Raw genomic sequence first — 7,415 nt, 5'->3', positions numbered from 1 at the left:
CCCCGCTCCCTCCCCGGACCGGCGGGCAGGGGAGAGAAACGGCAGGGGTGATGCCCCGGTCAGCGGGCGGCGGGGGTGGGTAAAGACGCTCCCCCCGGTGGGGAAAAAGCCTCGCTTGGTTTCGGGGGGGGGGACAGCGATAGAAACCCGCCGGGAGGTGGTGGTTGGCGGGTCCCCCCCGAGCAGATATTGCCGGGGAAGATCCTGGCTTCCCCCCTCTGCCCGCTGTCGCGCCTCTCGGGCTCTAGAGGTACAACAAGAGCCCTTAAAAGTGCAACTGGGGAGGTGCGGGTCCCCCTGAGCTCCGCGGCTGAAACCCACGCAGGGTCACGCGTGCTGCAGGAGACCGAGTTTTAAATCACAACTGCGGGAGCTGGCTTGCTCTCCCCCCCTCTTTTTTTTTTAAATCGCGGTTTGCATTGGGTAATGCGCTCTCACATTTATTACGCAACAACTAATACGAGCTGCAATAAAAATAGAACGCCGCCAATGCAAGCTGTAGTAGTAAGTGGCAAAAAAAAAAAAATCCATCAAGAAAACCCACAACCTAATGTAGTTTGCACTGGTTACTGCATTTCATAATATCGTCAACTGCCAAAACCAACAAAAATTAATCTATAGAATATGAATTTTACAAACACACCCACCATAAGAGCATCAACAAACATGAGCACTGTCACAAACACTTCCAAATGCCTATACCCTGAAGCAAATGTACGAATGCAAACAGGAGTTAAAACAACAAAAAAAGATTGTTACAACTCCAAATATGATTCAATTGCTGCAGCACAAAAAGAAAAAAAAAAATTAGAACTGTTGGAAAATAAATGAGTCCAGAGGAAACATTTGAGCACCAACATAAAATGAGAACTAGTTACAGGATTTCTCTGTGGACACATATGCCAGCAGAGGCTGCCACCCTGCCTGTTATAGGCAGCCACGCGGTGATGCCAATTAATAAGTCAGTTTATTGTAACTATAAGGTGAAGGCAGTTTTACTGGAAGACCTTATTTCCAGAAGATTAGCTTTTGAAAAATGTGACCAATGGGACCAAAATTTCTCAGGAGGTACAATATAATCAGAAAGATTGGGTTTTGTACAGGCAAGAGGACAGATGCTTGGGAAAATTCCACCTAGCCAGGCTTGTGCCTGCCTCAGGATGAAACCAAAGTTGTGCATAAGCCCTAGTCAAACCCAAGATAAAGTGCTTCTTTGCACTCAACTTCAAGGCTTGTGCGAAGTCAGGAACTAGAAACTCACTCACAGCCGTACCGCTCTTGGACATACTTACTTTGTAAGGCAGCATTTGAAGTTGCATCTGCATCCACAGCCAAAACCCACACTTAGTCAGTGCGTGACTTGGGCTTCCTTCCTGCAACTCAACCTTTTTGACTTGACCATCAGGTACCCGAAAGCCACTCTCCACACCCAGAGCACATGGTCTCTGCAGGAACACGGAGCATGCAAGCAGTAAGAAAAAGGTACATTCTGGGTATTCTTAAGGGGAAGAGCCACAGTTCGCAAGCTGGTGTTCACTAAACCTGCCCCGCGTCTGGTTGTCATATGTTCCACATTGCCGGACTGTGCGAGGAAATCCCTTTGAAACACCACCTGAGCTCTGCCCTGCCTACAAATGTCCGGGATACCAGATATCGGGGGTGTAGAGGATTGGATTTTGAGCACTGGGCACTTTTTACCATCATTCCGCTGTATTCCCATTTTCAAGACAATTCTAAAAGAGTACATGTGTCAAAGCATTTGACAGCTGAAGAGTACCAGGTCAGTTCTTTTGAACGCACTGTCCAGCTCCAGTACATGCCAGATCCACATGGATAAGCAGGGTATAAATTTATGAATGCCGTAACATACACAGATACCAAATCATGAGCATGACCAAAGAGCCCCTAAATGAAAACTGCTGCTGCTCTAGGCATGGGGGCTGGGAAAAGTTGGCAGGCCAAAGCTTTCCAAGGGAGGCGGCAGGGAGTAATCAGCTGAGTATTCATTATGAGCACTTGGGAAAATGTATGCCTTTGACTCTAAAAGACTCATTTTCAGCTGAACCATAATCTGAAAGTTTGATTTTTAAATGCATTTATATTTTAGTTTGAGACAAACTCCTGCAACAAAAAAGTGTGTTGGCTGAAACGTAAGACTTGGCAGACCTCTAAGCAACTGAACAGGGGGGTGTCATAATGCAAAGTGTCCAGCAACCTCAGTAACATGCAGAGAGCGCAAGAGGAGGGCTGAGCAAAATGGGGGAGTGCAGGCAAAAAGGCAGAGACAAGAGAAGTGAGGAGGGTCCCTGTGAAAGCATAAAGCCCTTCAAGGTGGCAGGGCAGAGTCACCTCACAGTTAATATGCACAAGTTAAAAATTGGAGTTTGATCCTCACTGCAAATCCACTTTCAAGAGCAGCTTGGCGATGGAGGGTGCAACAAAACTGCAACCCAAAAGCAGTCTCCAACTACACCTTTACTTCCTTATCTCACCCAGGGTGGGTGTAAAACAGTTTAATCCCAAATTGTTACGTTCATTATGCATCAGGCTGAGCAGGCAAAACAATTCACGTGGGAAACTGTCCCCAGAGATTTCACCAGTATCGGCTTTCAACCTGGAACATACCAGTCACTCACACACCTACCTGTAGGTCTGCAAACTTGCACTCAAAGAATCCAGCTGCAACCTCCAAGGGATTAGGAAAGCAAACATATTCTAGGGATCCTTAAAGCTGCCTTTATGCAAAGCAGTGAGTTTAGATAATGGTTTAGCCAAAGAGGCGCAGGCTGACTCAGTTTGAATAAGCCCCATAGGAAGTACAGTGAAATCAAATCAGAATGATTCAAGCACAAGTTACATAGCCCAAAGTAAAAGCACTTAGACTGAGGAAAAGATAGTTGTAATCTTTAAATGAATTTCTGAACTGATTTTGTCATATTAGTTTCACACACAAGATGTAGCAGTCGCCTGTTCTGGGATGCCTTAACGCCAGCTTGTCCATAAAATGCAAGGCTACAGCAGTAGCTTTTTCCTTCCTCCTTCCCAAGCTCAGAGGAGCATCCTAGATTCACCCAAAGCCTTCTGATTAGTCTCTGTGGTCTCTTACCTTGCACCTCCAGTTACCCAATTAGTACCTTGTTAACTAACACCTGCAGTGTATTTATTCCTTGCCATTACACTACTTTTAACCCTTAATGCACAGTGGTACATACATCCTTCTAGGAAGCTTTGTGCATAGGCTTTGACAAGAAAAAACTTATTTATGCAAAACCAGAGCAGTTTTCAGGGCTGTTAAACACTGATACTTTTTGCTTCTATGCTCTTGGTGTCCAGGGTAGGACTTGAGTCTTTGAAAACAAGGGTGGATGGAAGCAGAAAAAGGAGATACTTGTCTCTGTGGGACCAATGAGTTTTGTGAGAACTGGCCACTCTCAGTGCCTTGCATGACTGCACCCAACAGTATTTAATAGTAATCAGGGACTGCGGGGAACACTAACCCAGAGCACCAATTTTTCTGACCTTTGCTATAGGTACTAACTGTAAGCTTCTGATTCTTTACCTCACCATTCAGTGCCTGTTTCACCATCAAAACCATAGTTCCCCGTTGCAAGGGAGCTCTTTGTTAGTACTTGTACTTGGGAATTACCAAGGGATTACAAGTCAAGAAGGCTACAGAAGGGGTATGAATAGTGCACCACCAGTGCATTCTGACCTCCATCTCTGGGCACATCTGTAGGCATGCTGGACATTTACATGCACATGAGAGGCTGATGCAAGCTCCACACGCCTCAAGGCAGGCAAATTTGGCCATTCTGACCATTTTGTCAGCCATCAGCCACCATGGGCTCCAAGAGACTTCACGTATCAGCAGACTCACAGCAAAGCCTATTACCAGTAGCTGCTATCTCTAGAGTGGATGTCGTTATACATTACAAAAAGAGAATTTATTCAATAACAGTCATGTTTGGGATAAAGAAATAATAGTGCCCAAATAGAAGATTGCTTAAGAGCGTGTAGTAAATGTCTGGGATTATATGACTCTGATCATCCCAGTGGCAGAGAGAAGGGTGTTGAACACAAGGGGATAAATGCTGTTATTGCAAGAGAGAGTCATCTTTACTAATTATTTTCTTCAATGGAGTGGCAGGAATTCCTCGGTTGAGTAAGTGTTACTCAGTAAGTTAGGGATGACAGGACCAGGGCAGAGGTTTGAAACAATAATTGCAGTTTGTTCTTCTGTAGTACCTTTCATCTGTGGAAGTCACAACAATGCAATAATCCTCCTAACAGCTTTTGTAGGTAAGGAAATATTATGAGCCCTGTTTTTCAGCTGAGGAACCTGAGAGGGAATATGTTGATGCAGAGAATCATGGGCAGAGCCAGAACTGGGACTCAGCTCTTCTGACTCATACTTTGTAGTTCTGAGAGCCCAGACACACCAGTTGGTGAGGCCACCCTGGCTATTCAGTGCATGTAGGACCTTTGTCTCTTCAGTGTTCACTCTTCATCTGGAAGAGGGTAAGCAGAGCCCCCAAACAGGGAACCCAGAAGCCAGGATGTCTACAAGCCCCCAAAAGGCACAGCATTATGGTAATTGATGGGAAGGAAGGAAAGAACTGAGCTATCCAAGACCCAAAGGATCTTGTAAGTGTTCATCTGCAAATATAAGTGTTGATTACGATCTAAATCCTGGTCTGGATACAGCCAATATCCAATGGAGGGTCCAGAGTGGATTTAAATAATGTCCTTTCAGACTGGCAGTTCTCAAACTAGAAAAACAGAGATGACTGGCTTCCCCTGCAATGGAGAGGAAGGGAATGAAGAGCGCCCAAAATGTTCTGTCTGACCTTGGTGTCTTTTATCAAGATGTAGCAAGAAGCATTACTTGGATAAGCTGGAGGCTGGGATACAGTGGACTAAGTTTTATATGTCTGGAAAGAAGCAGAGCAAAGGCCTAAACCATTGTGGGAGAGAAGAAAGGGACAAGACCATGGAATTTGAGAAGTTAAGAGAAACTGCCCAGCCAATAAGGCTACATATCTTTGGCCACAGTAAATATGTTTCTTTGGAAATTAGCTGCATCTAAATGGTTTTGTTACACATTCAGTGTGATGTAGAGACCTAGCACCTGCTGTTAACACAGTGGTTTGCACAGGTAAGCAAGCTTGTGAATAGTGTGTGCTACTGAGTTGGCAGTTTAAACTAACAGATACTAGAACACGCTAGATTTCAGCTGTCTAAAGCCCTAATGGATTCCTGTGTGTTTTCTTAATTTTCCTCCTGCCCTCTTACAAAGACTGGACAGAATAGTAAAGAGATGCTCTAACCAAATAGTAACACTTTCAAGCATCTTGATTTCTAAATTACAATGACTAATAAATATATTCAGATTTCGCTATCTCAGGGGTATGAGTTAATTGTATTGAACAGTCCCTTCATTGGAGTTGCAACCATTTGCACCAGCCAAGAATGAAGCTCCTGATTCACAGAAGTGCTGAGAACCTGCTGCTCCAGTTGAAGTGGCTGGGAGAGGCAGGCTGTCATCACGTCTGGCAGTCAGAGCGTGTGCGATTCAGTCTGGGGCTCTCAAATCAGCAGCCTTTATGCATTAACTTGGCTGTGACTTGCACGGGGGGGAATCTGCTTTGAATGATACACTATAGCACATTGCTGGACTCCAATCCTGTGTGAAGTCCTACCTTCTCTTCAAAAACATGGACTGTTTCTTAACAGGTCTCTACTAACATGGAGCTCTATACATGCAGTGTTCAATGATCTTACTTTGAAAGAAGTTCTTCAACTTCCACAGGCCCCTTGTGCCCCGGCTAAGTGTTTGTACACATCCCTGCCAGGGCAGAATGAATCAAATCCTACCTGTTCTCCACTGGGGTAAGACTTCCCAGTTTTAAATGAAGAAATGTTGGCAGTGATGCAAGCAAGGTTCATACTGTAATGGGGGAGGTAGAAATACCAGCCTGGAAAAGGTTCAGTGTTTGTTTTTAAATCCCAGAAGAAACATATGAATGCCCTGTATCTGGGATTCAGAAAAAAACAGAGCAGCATATTAGCAACCACACAGAAACAGCTATATGTCAGAGATCAGCTATGCTTTAAAAGCCGAAAAGATGCAGCAGGTCTCTCATAAGTTCCTCCTCCCTCTGTTTCTTGAGCAGCGCGTAACACACAGTAAGTCTGCTCTGCGCTTCCTCTGTCTGCTGAGAGGCCCAAGCAAATAAAAGTCCTAACTGAGATGGCTAATTGTGCCAAAACATAAACATGGGCTTACACAGCTTGTAAGCTTAGTGCCTTATTACTCACCATTACAAATGTAAGCACAAGCTTGTTTGCAGCAGTCAGGTCTAAAGAGCAGATCCAGCATGTACTGAAGTTAGTTGGAGCTTTTCCAAAAACGTTAACGTCCTTTGGATAAAATCTGCAGGACTGGATTAGTTCTGGTCTCGGTGGAACCTGTAACAAAATTGTATATGTTAGTCATAGCAGGACCCACAGCCTCAGCTCTGTTCCTGACAACCTTAAAGCCATCCAAAGGGATCCCAAGAGCACTGAAAGCAGTCAATTCCATAAAATCTGAGCCACTCATGGACTTTTTTTCCCCTTTCATCATTATGGGAAGCTGCTTTCCCCCCAAAAAACCTCAGACAGGTGTCTTTTCCAGTGTACTTGGCAGGTCACCAAGTTCAGGCTATTCTGAACCACATGGAATGAAAGATTTTGTGAGAGAGAAGCCTGCCAAGCCCCACTCTTTTCCAGAAAGGGAATTTGGACAGATACCACATCCTGCTGATCCCAGCTGTGGCAGCATGGCCAGGGAAGCAAGAAAGACCCTCACAGATGACTCATAACCAACAACTTAAATTTCATCCAAAGACAACGGTCTGTCCATGCAAACCCCCAGGTACTCACGTTATGCAGTCCCCCAAAAATGCCCTTCCTTGCGGAGCTGCCTTTTTCTGCAACCGCCATGCTGTCAAAAACCCAATCTAGCACGTGACCGAGTACTTTGCCAAATGGAGTTTATCATACTTTAAACTTGTTTAAAAAAAAATCCCAGACACTTAAAGGCTAAGGGGTTGTTTAGGATTATGATTAATTTCTAGTGGAGGCTACAGTTTTCATGTTCTGGAGAGGTATTATTCAGTATGGATAAGCATTTTTATACATACATATACATGTATTTTATACATATATATAAAAATAGCAGGCAAAAACTTCCAAAGCAGACACTGGGAAGAGAGGCAATATACAAACTTTTATCTCCAACATGAAAGAAACAAAAAGACCCTATCCCTGCCATGGGAAAGTTATATGAATACATAGCATTATACTGCTGATTTGATTTGTGTTCTCTCATTTTACCTCATATTTATTTTTTAAAAGAGTGAAAACTTCTAGAC

At 44.2% G+C, this 7,415-nt stretch overlaps 1 protein-coding gene across 5 annotated transcripts in view; it reads right to left on the bottom strand.

The window, feature by feature from the left end:
• Positions 1 to 6,463, bottom strand: part of BRD3 (bromodomain containing 3) — a 45,721-nt gene extending 39,258 nt beyond the window's left edge. For 3 of the 5 annotated variants that reach the window (XM_010570813.1, XM_010570817.1, XM_010570819.1), the window contains exon 1: positions 1 to 17. This exon is cut by the window's left edge and continues 232 nt beyond it. The gene's annotated coding sequence lies outside the window, so the exon portion shown is untranslated. Of the gene's footprint in view, positions 18 to 1,292; positions 1,312 to 6,318 lie in introns of those variants that run through there. The other 2 variants (XM_010570814.1, XM_010570815.1) reach the window with 2 other exon arrangements.
• Between the last annotated feature and the right edge of the window lie 952 nt (positions 6,464 to 7,415).

The sequence above is a fragment of the Haliaeetus leucocephalus genome, unplaced genomic scaffold, assembly GCF_000737465.1.
Source record: "Haliaeetus leucocephalus isolate CR32 unplaced genomic scaffold, Haliaeetus_leucocephalus-4.0 Scaffold306, whole genome shotgun sequence".
Taxonomy (NCBI): Eukaryota; Metazoa; Chordata; class Aves; order Accipitriformes; family Accipitridae; genus Haliaeetus; species Haliaeetus leucocephalus.
Note: the sequence above shows the minus strand (reverse complement) of the source record. Positions and strands in the feature narration are given on the sequence as shown.